We start from the raw sequence: 14,178 nt of genomic DNA, 5'->3' as shown, positions 1-14,178 counted from the left end.
TTGCACTGTTAAACAGTTCTTGCTATCAGCATATAGGATTCAGTAGCTCCTTCATAAGACTTCAGAGGAATCTATTTTCTTGTCATTTAAATCCATATTCAGATCCTAACCTTTGGAGCATTAAAAAATAAATTCACTCCATCTTGACATGACATCCCTTGAGATAAGTAAGGATAGCTATTAGCACCTTTCATTCTTCTCTTCTCCAAGCAAACCAAACTCAACACTTCACTGCCCCATCATTTCTGTCCTAAAGGAAATCATAAATCAGGGCAACCAGCACTGTTTTGATGCTCTGTCCAGGCCTTTGGCCAGAGAAGTGAGTCCAAATGATCCACTTCATCTAGGAGCATATGTAACTAATTGCACCCAACTTCTCACTTATTTTGCCCAGGAATAGAATATGTGCAAAGGAGTGATAATATTCTCAAACTTTGGGGGGTCAGGGTCAATTCCCCAGAGCAAAGCTCAATCCCCTCCATTGCAAAATTGCCAAAATTAGGCAACAATCTGCAAAAAAAAAAAACTCTTAAAAAAGCAAGGTGATACTATTGAGGAGGGGGTGTTTAAGTGCCGATATAGCCTTCTTTAAATATCTGAAGGGCTGTCAGGAAAGAAAACGCATAAGCTAGTTTTCTGCAGTTCCACAGAATGGGTAGTGGGATAGAAGTAGATGGGGAAGGAAACTAAAATTTCAAAAGTTTGGGACTTTATCAAACAAGCCAAGCAAACCAACACTGCATCTGGAGTGCCACATTTGATGACAGTCCCTATTGTATTATGATATATATATCCCACTACCCCTAGCTATTGATGGGAAAAATCAATCAATAGCTCACCATCCCACAACATTCATGTTATCTACTTTGGTGGGACGGGTCCCTTCTGTTTCTTGCTAGCATGCCAGTTACTGTAATGCCAGGGGTGGAATTCTCCTTCTCTTCTGGCTCTGCCTCGCTATCTCCAAGCTGTCTGGTTTCCTTTGCTTTATATTGCATATACAGGCAGTCCCCAATATAGATTTTATAGATATATTCTTAAATTGAATTTGTATATAAAGTCAGAACAGGTACATTTTTAAAGTGTAACTCCATATATATGTGTTGTTGTTTATCCGTTCAGTCACTTCCGACTCTTTGTGACCTTATGGACCAGCCCACGCCAGAGCTCAAACTCTGGAGCGCATAGGGAAGGATTAATACCCCTGTAATGTTTCTATTGCTGTCTTGGCCCCTGTTCAGAAGAATTCACCTCATTTCCTTTCCCTGAGACAGTTGAGTTTTGAAAGAAAATGGCTTATTGTGAAAACAAGGATTGGTGATAAGGCTTCCGTGGAGACTCCTTTCCCCCATGATAACTCTTTCAATAGTGAATTTCCCTTCCAAGGGGCAGATTTCTCTAGCTTCCAGTTGTCTCACCCCATTCTTAATTATGAGTCATTTGTAAGATGGATGTTTAAAACTCTGGAACTGCCTGTATTGCTTCCTTGATGCTTTTTAAAACGGGGATTGCAAAATTGTTGAAATACATTGTAAAAAGGAACAGCAGTAGTCAGGGAAAGCGTATGTGGAAGTACAATTCTGAGAACACAAACTGGCAGATCAGCAAATTAAGTAATTAAAGAGAGGTATCATAAAGGAGGTGTTCAACTTGGTATGTCTCCAATATCAATTATAATGCAACTGTGTTGGAATAGTGTGTTTGCACAATAAAGTCCATAGACTTGGAAAGAATGTCAAGCTCATCCCCTGCCTTGCAGGAACTGGCTGCTGAAGCACTCCTTGAGAGAGGCCATCTCATTTATGTTTTAAAATCTGTAACGAAGAAAAGTCTACCATGTTCCAATGAGGTTATTTTATTCTACTTTCAAACAACAATTATTGATAGGATTTTTTTTTTGCAAATGTTCTTAAATTTGCTTGCATTTCCTTTTGTATGCTTTTACTGCTTCAGGTCCTATCTGGAGCAGTAAAATAAAACAAGCTCACTACATCATATACATGACAGCTCTATTTAAATATTGGTATCATACAATACCAATATTCTCTAGAGTAAAAATATTTAATTGATTCAGCTACATTTCATTTTTTTTTCCTGCCGTAATATAGTACCTAATATTTATCATTCTTGCAGCCCCCAGTGGCACAACTGGTTAAACCCTTGTGCCCACAGAACTGCTGAACGAAAGATCAGCGGTTCAAATCCAAGGAGTGGATGAGCTTCCGTCTGTCAGCTCCACTTCCTTGTGTGAGGACATGGGAGAAGCCTCCCACAAAATGGTAAAACATCTGGGTGTCCCCTGGGCAACGTCCTTGCAGATGGTCAATTTTCTCACCAGAAGCGACTTGTAGTTTCACAAGTTGCTCTTGACATGAAAAAAAAATTCTTGGAATAATTTTTTTAATTAATGTAAGTATATTTTTTATTTTGAATCCTGTTCTTGTCCTATTGGCTGGCCTCCTCCTAACTGATATTATCTTCATATTTGAGTAACATGCCCTCCAATATGTCATTAAAATAATTTATAAAGAAAGTCAAAAACATTGGGCCAAGGATAGAAACCTGTGACATCCTACTAGTCAATTCTGTCCATGATAACACAGAACCACCTGTGAAAACACTTTGGATTCAGTCAGTTTGCCAATTACAGACTTACCTAATACTAATATCTAGCCTATATTTTACCAGGTTGACTATATGAATGTTATGAGTGACATTATCAAAAGCCTTAATGAAATCAAAACATCTAAAACATCCCTTAGATCTACCAAGCATTTAACTTTATAAAAATGATAAGACTATATTGGCATGACTTATTTATTTATTCATATCTAAGTACTCACAGACTGAGTGATGAAGTGTTCTGGTACTTTTGTAAGCACTGATATCAACTGCTACTGTTTGTGTCCTCATCCTCCCTATCTGAAGATATCAAGCATATTTACCCTCCTCAAATTGGCTGGGACCTTTCCTGTTGTTTAAAAATTGTTAGCAATTATGGACAAAATTATGTTTGCAGATTCCTTTAGCACCCATGCATGCATTTCATCCAGACCTAGAATTTATTTAGCATAACTATGTATTGAATTCTGCAGTTCTGGCAATGCATGCCAGAATCACCTTTGTCCTCTTTGACATTATGTTTTTGTCAGGCACAGTTCTCCCATTTCCTCCCTGTTGAGGAAGGACTTTGTCATTGCTGTGAGTTAATCTCACCCTTTTGATACACAGATCTTCCTTTTGTATGAAACTTTAAATTTATCAAAGTCCAGACTGAATTTATTTTAATTCTTCATTATAGCACTGCCCTTCAATTTATCAAGAGCATTTTAATGCTAATCCTGTACTCAAAAGGGCTCTACTACTCCTTTCTGACTTTCTATCCAAAAATGTTATACCCATGCTCAAGTCATTAATAAAAATGTCAAAGAAGTCTAGACCCGGGATTGTCTTGATCCAGCCTTCCTCTTTGATGCTGATCCAACCATAATGAATCTTTGGGTATGAATTATAAAGAAATTGTGTACTTAATATGATGGCAGTGTCTTCTGAAGTTTACTTGTAAGACAGGAAACTATGAGAAGAGTCTCACACTATTGAAACAGAGAATGAAGGTGACTGTTATCACATGCTTCACTGAGCTTCACAATGTTCTTGGATTTCTTAAATGTTTTTATATATACCATCAAAATCCCTATATTGTTGAGGCGGTATAGAAATGAAGTTTGTATACTGTAAAGGCTTCTTGGGAGTGTGGCTGTATCTACACTGGCATTTTATCCAGTGTAGAAATTGTATCCACCTGGGGCATCCAAATAAAAGCCTCAGGCTAATGTGTTTTAATCCATCTTGATATCAGATTTTTTTTAAAACTGGGAAAGATGTGAATCTTCCAGGAATCCCCCATGTGGGATCTGAAATTGATTCCCCACAGCCATGGGCTCAGGCAGCTCAAAGAGGTGGGGTGGCAATGTCTTCCCACCCTCCCTGCTTTCCCATCCCCCATCCGAAAAGAAGGCAATCTCCACTTACCTCCCTTGTGTCTACTTTCTGCTTTGTTCTCAATCAAGAGGAAAAGCATCTTCAGAGGAGAGGAGAGGAGGGGGAATCACTCTTGCCAAGGTGCTTTGCTTTGTAACTGAGAAACCTCATCACAAAGGTCCATGGATTCGACACACATTGTGGAGAATCCATTAGGTCCCAGCGGGGGATGTGGAGAACCTTTCCCACCATGCCCCTCAATGATCCCATCACATTGGGGGAAACGTCAACTCCTGGCTTCCCCCATTGTCTTGAAGGCAACATGGGAAGACTCCCACGTTGCCTTGGTGGCCACATACACTTTTCCTGACGAAGCCCAGACAGAAGTACACATGTGCCGCGTAATGGGCTCCATTGGAAACCAAGAGGGAAACTGGCAAATGACGGTGAGAGGAGACCATCTGATGAGATTGAAAGAATGAGGAAGTAAACAGCATAGCACTCAAGATAACTGAATATTTCCTTTTAGAGTGGGCCCAGGCTGTGGCGCAGGCTGGAGAGCAAGCCAGCTGCAACCAGCTGCAATGAATCACTCTGACCAGGAGGTCATGAGTTCGAGGCCCGCTCAGAGCCTATGTTTGTCTTATCTTTGTTCTATGTTAAAAGGCATTGAATGTTTGCCTATATGTGTAATGTGATCCACCCTGAGTCCCCTTCGGGGTGAGAAGGGCGGAATATAAATGCTGTAAATAATAAATGCTGTAAATCATGGTTCAGGGAGGAGTGGACCAGCTTCAGCATGGCTGTGCTGTTTAGCCAGTCTCCTGCTATGGAGCCATCTTAAGGCACAATGTGGCTGCAAACTGGCATTTTTTATGCTAGTCCCAGTTGCATTTTGCCACTGTGTAGAAGGGCTATGAGATTCTGCTTCTCTGTTCCGTGTCAGAGTAAAAGAGGAGTTTATTCTTCATTTCAACAGAGTGCCAAAATTTAGTGATTTTCTTTAAACCACAAGCACGAATGGCAACACTAATGCAAATGGGAAAAACTAAAGAGGAGCAGCTCAGGGACTGCATAGTCTCAATTTGCATACTGTTTCTTTAAGCCCTCCTCTACTTCCCACTTTCATGATGAAATAAATTATATCATAATCTTGCCAAGGTAGAAAACTATAACTAAAAGGAAGTCAGCCTGACAAAATACCAGAATAGACATTAGAGCAGATGATTAAACAGAGGATCTGTAACCATTTAGAAAGGAAATTATGTCCTTTCTAACAAGAAGTCAACAGGGGTTTCTCAAAAACACGTCATGCCAGACTTCTCTCTTTTTTTTATAAAGTTACAACTTGGTAGATGAAGGAAATGCTGTAGATGTGGCATATCTTGGTTTCAATATAGTCCTTGACAAGATGAAATACTCACAAATAAGCTATTTAAATATGGGCTAAACAATGCTACTGTTAGGTGTTGGGAACTGGTTTAACTGGCAGAACTGAAATGATATTTACCATTCATGTAGATAAATGATCAACGGGGTGCCACAGGGTTCTGTTTTGGGTCCAGTACTTTTCGACATCTTTATCAATGACTTGGATGATGGAATAGAAGGCATGCCTTGCAAATTGTTAGGGATAGCTAATACCCCAGAGGACAGGACTGGAATCCAAAATTACTTTCACAGGTTGGATAGGTGGGCCAAACTAACAAATTCAATTTCAACAGCGAGAAATGTATGGTACTACACTTAGGCAAAAAAAAATGAAATGCAGAGACACCTGACTTGAAAAGAGTACATGTGAATAGGATTTAGGTAAGTGGGCCACAAGCTGAACATGAACTAAAAAAACCCAATGTGATTCTAGGCTGCATCAATAGCCTCAAGATTGAGGGATGTCATATGATCTCATCAGACAGCCACCGGCGTCACTCCGCTTCATAGAGGGGCAAGGGGAATCCGGCTCTCCATGCCCCACAACACCCGGCTCCAGCTGAGGGTAATCAGATGGGGGAAAGTGTGAACACACGTGGTGCATGCGGCTTCCCTCAATGGATTCCACAGCAACATGAGAGCCCTCCCATATTGTCCTGGCAGCGACATGTGCCGGCCCCACCCTTCTTCACCCATGGAGCCGCATCAACGTTATGTGATGGGAGCCAGCTGTCTCCGTGGGTGACCTGGGCTAAAATCAGTACATGCCACCAATTTTAGCCCTTTGTGATGAGGTTAATAGTCCCACTATATTCTGTTGTAATATGGCCAGAACAGGACAACCCAAATGGTCAAAGATACAGACACCAAGCCCTGTGAGGAGTGGCTTAGCAAACTATGTTCAGCTTAAAGACATGAAGGCTGAGAGAGGACATGATATCTATGTTTAAATATTTGAAAGGATGGCAACCTTGTTTTCTGCCGCTCTAGAGACAAAGACATCGAATAATGAATTTACAGGAAAAGATATTTGACCTAAACTTTAGTAAGAACTTCCCGATGGTTATAGTTGTCCAACTGTGGAATATGCTGCCTTGGAAAGGGATGAAATCTCCTACTCTGGATGTTTTTTAAGCAGAGGCTGGATGGGCATTTGTTGGGAGTGCATTGAGTGGGAATGGGACCTCCTGGGCTTGGTCCCGCTTGTTAGCCGCCTCGAGTCCCTTCGGGGTGATGGTGGTGGAATATAAAAATAAAGTTGTTGTTATTGTTGTTGTTGTTGTTTTGTTTTCCTGTTTAGCAGAGGGCTGGACTGGATGACAGTTGTGGTCCCTTCTGACTTTATGATTCTATGACTGCTGTGAGTGAACATTGTGGCATAGCTAGGGAGGTATTAACTGAGGAGCCCCTGAGTATGAAATATGAGTAAGGAATGTGGTATCCCTGATCTCAGCCTGCAGGGCATTATGTGTAAACTCTGGGTTGCAGGGAAGCTCCTACTAAAAGTTATTATGAATAAATGGCATATGATTGAATTATGTACTGGAATGTAGCTTGGTTTTTACTACAGTTTCTGGAAATGTCAAGGGAATGATGACTTCAGTAGGGCATGTTTGAATTGGGATCTTTTGGTTGGGTGGGAGGGGGGGAGTCTATGCTGAAATTATAAATAACAAGCCTAGGAAAACTGTTGGTTTGTTTTTTAAATTTATGACACAATAGACAGGCATTAACTAATCCTTTTAGTCCTACCCAACATTCAGTAAGGGTGTGGAGGAAAAAGTTTGGGGGAGGAGAAGACCTTCTTTTCTTCGCAATGAAAATGGGCATCTCTGCCTTGGGTATGAACCATAGTCCTTCCCTAGAAACCTTCGTAATCAAAGTTTAAGCCTCTTTCTGAAGCTAATCCATGACAAAGACTAGAACACTCTGTTTGTGCTAACACGAATAGTCTTTGTCAGAACGATAAATCACAACAATAAGCATGAGATACCAAAATAAGACAGTAATTGCCAAGACATTATATCATGACTTTAACAGAAGCAACAGTAACCAATCCAGGTGGTCCTCTGTTAAACTCTGTATCGAAATATCCAAGGAGGAGATGTGAACAGATGGACTTTGTGTCAACTCTTCACTTGCATGGATAGTCCCACCAACTGAATCTCTCCCTGTAAAGCCATCTTTATCAGGAATGGATGTCTTGGGGGTACCATTTTAGGTGGATGATTGCCCTCACATCAGCAACTTATCTGTGTTGGCTGGGTTCAGAAATTAAAGTCTGAATGGTGGGACCTGCATTTTAACCTTGTCCCCAAACAGTTTCACGCAGAAAATTAAACATCCATAAGACATCCGTAAAACACATTTGTAATGGTCTGCTCCATTTGGGACCAGAGATGTGTTTGGAGAGAGGGATTTGTGTGGACACATGAGAAGCTCAGCTATGCATCAACAGCAATTTTCACTAGCTAATACAGTGGTGGGAAGAGTCCAGCTCACACACTGCATGCTTGCCCAAGACATTCATTAGCCTTTTGGGTGAATTGTGTGTGCCTTCAAGTTGCTTGTTGTCTTATGGCAATTCCATGGATTTCATAGCGTTTTCTTAGGCAAGACTTACTCAGAGGTTGGCCATTGCCATCCTCTGAATATAGACTACATCGCCTGATACTCCTTGACAGTCCCTCATCCATGTGCCAACTAGAGGTGACCCTACTTACCTTCCAGGATCAGACAGGATATAGTGTCTTTGGGGGTATTTAAACCCTCCCCCAGACATTTTTGAAACTTTTTTTGCCAAAAAATTAAGCTATCTACTTAACTGCACATCTCCATTTTTAATCCTTTGGGGGCATGGGACAAGGGTCCCATGGCAAGCCAATATGGCCCACAAAGCCACTGGCAGTTGCCCATCCTGAACTGTTTCTAGAAAGCAAAAGATCAGCAGATCAAAACAAAGAGACTGTCAGATGGGAAAATCTGTACCTTCTGAAGTTGACCATGTACTCTTCAAAAGGCAAGGGAGTGCTGCTTACATAATAATTAATGATCATTAAAGCCTTGTGATGTAATTTGTCTGAGTGAGTACATTGCTTGCAGCATGATACTGTTCTGTATTGCGAAGGAAAAGGGTTTCTTGGTTTTGGCCAATAGCCCCCTCACATTGACTGGTATTTGATCAGTATTACTCTAGAAACATAATTTTTCTTGAATTTGCAAAGGATATTAGACAGATTATCTACTCTAAATTTAAAGGATGTGCATTTCACTAGCAATGCTTCAACTAGCATTCAAGTCTTACCATTGTGTCAAGCAGAATGGATTTTATTCAGCAGTGAGATGACAGTGAAGAGGTGTACTGCCACTGTGTTTTCCCTGAAAAACACAATGTTGAAAGCATCTGTCACCTAATCAAGGAGGGAGTACATGTGTTGTTTACTATAAGTAATAAACAGTGAGGCGAATTACCTAAAAAATGTTCATGCTGGCAAAAAGAACCAACTCCAGTACCTAGTACACTGCTTGAATCCTGTGGTCCACTCAGCATTCAGATGTTTCCTTACCAAAAATTAAAGAGTTTCTGGAACTAGCAAAGTCTGTTTTAAGATACCTAAGGTATTCCTGCTCTGCATCCAAGGCTATGCCTTCCATACAGATCAGGAAGGGAATGCCTCTGCACAAGTTTTATTTGGACGTTTTCATATGCTGGAACAATACCTTGCACATGCTGAAATAATGAGTATGTTCTAGAGAATACAATCTATATATATAAAAGAGTGATGGCATCACGGCGACCCACAAAACAACAAAACTACAGGCCCCCCAACCTCGAAATTAGACAACACAACCCATCATCCATGCCTCTAGGTTGATACAACAAAAAGAAAAGAAAAATAAAGTCCTAATTAGAGGGAGAGCAATAATTGTTTTTATCCAATTGCTGCCAGTTTAGAGGGCTAATCTCTACCCACTTGGTCTCCTAGCAACCAACTCAGCCAAAGGACAGCCAGGGTTCAGTTAGGGGACAGGCAGATTTAGGCCTCACTTAGGCTTCTTCCACAGATTATCTAATTTGCACTGGATTATATGGCAGTGTAGACTCAAGGCCCTTCCACTCAGCTATATTACCCATTTATAATCTTATATTATCTGCTTTGCACTGGATTATCTTGACTCCACACTGCCATATAATCCACTTCAGTGTGCATTTTATACAGCTGTGAAGAAGGGGCCTCATATAATCCAGTTCTAAGCAGATAATATAAGATACTTTATTTCCCATACCACCATACTTCGCCACAGCAACGCGTGGCCGGGCACAGCTAGTATGTACTATTTACATTTCTTGAGGCTAGTGGGCCTTGCTCAAGAACACAGGCATCCTGAAAGTTTTCAATGAATGCCTCATTTTACTTTACACTAAGATTAGGGACTTTTGTTTTTAGGAATATTCAAAGTACCATTAACAATCTTGCTCATCACTGCTCCAGTGTATGGAGCAAAACAAGGATACAAATTGCAGTTACTTTTGCTAAGTACCATTTTAGTACATTGAATCAGAAAATAAACAACTTGCTACACCTGAAAAAAAAGACAGTGAAAGACACAGTAGCATTTTTTCTTATGTCAAGATTCAAGAACAATTTGAAAGCAAACTTCAGGGTACAATGGACAGGCACTTCAGGGTTTTCCAGCAATATATAATAGGAAAAGATGTAAGATACATAGAAGGAAACAACTGACCATGGAATACAGCATCCCATTGTGGCTTAAGCATAATTGAATGGATGGACTGAAAACAACCACCAAACAAGTAGGTAGTATGAATCCATCTAAGGAGAAATCTACACATATGGAAGTTTTATGGATGGTACCACCCATACCCATTGCTTGCATGTGAACTCTGAAAATCTGTATAATTGTACAATCTCTGATACTGTGGATATGTTGGCAAGGCAGAGGCTGTGCAGGGGTCATTTTTTAAGGAAACCATATGCAATTTTCACATAATCTTTTTATTGCTTTTTGAAACATTAATAGAATAAAAGAGCAACAGAGTAAAAATGCAGGTGAACATCAATAGAATAGAAAGGCAAAAGGCACCACTATTTACTATATTAATTACGGGTTCTTATTCAAAGGGGAAAAAGGAATTATGTGAAATCAAATATATGTAGAAGGCTATTACTTTTTAAACATTAAATAAAAGCACAGCGATATATTTAGAAAGAGGCATTTACTTGGTGGATTAATCACGGAAACCAAAAAAAAATAAATAAAGTGGGTGGCTATAACTAAAACACTCAGTGAGTATAAGGTCATGCCCCTTCTCTAACACTGATTTCATTTGGCACTTCAAATTCTGGTATGGAAAGGAAGAGGGGATTGATTGAGTCATGTACAAAGACTCAATACATTTCTCTGGTACATAAATAATATTTTACATGTCCAATGCTGACACATCAAAGCTGGCATCCTGTTTTGACAGTCCACTCCCTTAGGAAGATATGAAAAAACTGGGCAATAGTGCTGGATTCTAGGCACCTTACATGCATTCTCATTTCATTAAAGCTGGCTGTCTTTATCCAAAAACCCCCACTGACCTCCCTTCTCATGACCTATTTTTACTAGGATGGACAATTAGTGATTGGTATACAGCCTGGTCTCAAACCTAGGGGGACCAATTTCCAACATCCTAACCCTGACAGTGATATTAACTGTCCAATATGTCCAAGAGGAAAAGTCTCCCCACCCAATTTTCCATAATGCCTCTCAGACCCATGTGCTCATTATCATCAGGCTCAGACAGAATGTCCCTCTGAGTTAGATCAGATTTATAAGAGATAACTAGTGAGGTGGTTGGAGGAGTTCCTGACATGAAGGTTACCCCATGGGTATGTGCTGTTGTTGTGACACTGATGCCATGGCCTGCTCATCTTGACATTGTAGCAGAAGGCTTTCTTAAATTCCTTCTGGTCACTCCCAAACATCTGAAATTTTCAATTTGACAAGAAAAGCAAGCCCCTCCTGTCTTTAAAGTTGAAAAGTTGAGTTGCTATATCATAGAAGCACAGAATCATATACATGAAAAGGATCCCATGGACCATCTGGTCTAAACTACTCCAAACAATGCAGGTATACATTGGTAAAGCACATCTAATGGGTAGGCACTTGCAAAACTGCAGCTGGAGGATGCCTGGAAGCTTCCCATTCCTTTAGCCCAGTGGTTCTCAACCTGGGGACCCCAGATGTTTTTGGCCTTCAACTCCCAGAAATCCTAGCAGGTGGTAAACTGGCTGGGATTTCTGGGAGTTGTAAGTCAAAAACATCTGGGGACCCCAGGTTGAGAACCACTGAGCATGAGGGTGTGTAGTGATAGCCCAATAGAACCCAGAGGTTGGGTTGAAGTACACTGCCATAGAGTTATATGGGTGTACCTGGTTACAGCAGAATCTTGACCAGTGTTTTTTTTTAAAAGGCATTGGGCATTTCAATAATTTGAACTGGCCCAGAGATAATTTTGAGATGCATACATTTATTTTCTTACTCATTTTTACTCACATTAGCTATTACTGCCAGTGTTCTGCACTGAAACAAACCATTGGGCTAGACAAAAATGTATGCTAGAAAGTCATACAAATAGTTATTGTTACTATCAGCTGGTGTTGCTGCTAAAAAGCACATTTATAAAATTAGCTTAGTAGTAACAATGGAATATTAAAGTTGCAAGAGAACATAAGTGCCATTTACTACACCCTGCTGTCAATACAGGACTGCACCAAAAAGGAACCTCCAACAGGTCATCATCTAATTTCTGTTGGAAAGCTTCCCACAGAGCATCAAAGGTAGGGTATTCCACTAAAGAACATTTGTCATCAAGAAATTATTTCTAAAGTTCAGTCAAAACTAACTTTTCTGTAATGTAAAACCATTTGTTCAGGTCCTATCGCCTAAGAAAGAAAGAAAGAAACCAAGCTCACCCCATCTTCTACATGACAGGTTTTCGGATATTTAAAGAAGAGATATCATATCACCTGTCAGTCTTTCTTTCCCAAGTTAAACATATCCGACTCCATCAACTGTTCCTCTTAGGGCTTGGGGAAATATTCCAGCTTCTATGTGTGCACCTGGTTTTGTAAATTTATCTTACATTTATCTCCATTGAAATCCATTTTGTTAATGTTGGCCTGGTTCTTTAATCTATTAAAGTCATCTTGAATCTTGGTTCTGGTATAACTATCCCTGCCAGTTGGTGTCATCTGCAAAACTGATTACCATGCCCTCTATTCCATCATCTAAATTAGAGGGAAAGTTGATTCATTTTCCTAATACTTGTTCTAATAATGAAGAGGAGAACACTTAACCCATGATCCTTAGTTGAAACTTTTCATGCAGTGCCCCCACCATCACGGATGTGACTGGTGAGGACCCAGGAGAGAGCCTTCTTTGGACCCTCTTATTTCTTTTGCCAGAAGGCACTATACTTTTTATTTAAATAGGCCTATAGCTATATTTCAGGGGTCCTGGTGGCACAGTGTGTTAAAATGCTGAGCTGATGAACTTGCGGACCAAAAGGTTCCAGGTTCAAATCCCAGGAACGAAATGAGCGCCTGCTGTTAGGCCCAGCTCCTGCCAAACTAGCAGTTCAAAAACATGCAAATGTGATTAGATCAATAGGTACCGCTCCAGAGGGAAGGTAACGGCACTCCATGTAGTCATGCCGGCCACATGACCTTGGAGGTGTCTACGGACAATGCCGGCTCTTCGGCTTAGAAATGGGGATGAGCACCAACCCCCAGAGTCGGTCATGACAGGACTTAACGTCAGCGGAAAACCTTTACCTTTACCTATAGCTATATTTCAGTGGAGAGAACTGAGTATTCTTTGCGTAAGAGAACTCTATGAAATTCATGGGTTGCCATCAGATGACAGATAACTTGAAGGCACTTATGCACATAGATCTAGTTTTTAAGTCTGTGTGGCAGAAGAGTCTTAATGGAACATACTGTACTTTTTGTTAATGTTTTAAACATTTGATCGTGTTTGTTTATTTAATACTTTAAAACCCATTTTAAAGTTTTAAGAGGCTTTTCCATCATTTTTACTTCATTTAGTCCACACGATGCCAAGGTGAGGACAACCTCCCACTCCAGCCAGCAAGAAGAGCTAAGTAGCCATTAAATTGACAGTTCTAATGTGATATCAACACACATTACATGCAAGGATGCTGATGAATCTGGATTCCAGAAACATCAGACATACACACCTAGGGCTTTGACATATGTACCAATGTTAGGAAATGGGCCATTGTGGCCCCCTTGTTAGTGAAGAATTAGGAGTAGGTGAGTGGAAGAACATGATATAAGGTACATTTGGGAGCGATGAGGATCTGACAGAATACTTTTAGAAAGCAATCAGTAGTGCAGTCAGTGGTATAAGATGAGGGGTGGGGAGAAATTACAGAACAAACAGCATTTCTGATGTTTGAAGTCAAGAAAGTATGCATAAGGAGCTGTTAAAAGACTCTATATAACAGTCATTCATTCATTCATTTCACTTGTATACCACTTTTCTCACCCCTGATGGGAAACTCAAAGTGGTTTCCAAATATGTTATGGCAAAATTCAATGCCTACACAATAATAATGAAATACAACTATCAATGAAACCACTAAAAAGTTCAGGGCTGTTCCGATATCAATGTCTATTGCACATAATCTCTGATCATTCCTTTTATTGCTTATTGCCCAAAGGCCTGGTCCCA

At 40.3% G+C, this 14,178-nt stretch overlaps 1 long non-coding RNA gene across 2 annotated transcripts in view; it reads right to left on the bottom strand.

Annotated features, from left to right (window-relative positions):
• Positions 1–14,178, bottom strand: part of LOC103278605 (uncharacterized) — a 280,461-nt gene that overhangs the window by 206,973 nt on the left and 59,310 nt on the right. For both annotated transcript variants that reach the window (XR_010005242.1, XR_010005243.1), the window contains exon 2: positions 8,717–8,790. This is a non-coding gene — a long non-coding RNA (uncharacterized LOC103278605). The remainder of the gene's footprint in view (positions 1–8,716; positions 8,791–14,178) is intronic.

This window comes from Anolis carolinensis, chromosome 4 (assembly GCF_035594765.1).
Source record: "Anolis carolinensis isolate JA03-04 chromosome 4, rAnoCar3.1.pri, whole genome shotgun sequence".
Classification (NCBI taxonomy): domain Eukaryota; kingdom Metazoa; phylum Chordata; class Lepidosauria; order Squamata; family Dactyloidae; genus Anolis; species Anolis carolinensis.
Note: the sequence above shows the minus strand (reverse complement) of the source record. Positions and strands in the feature narration are given on the sequence as shown.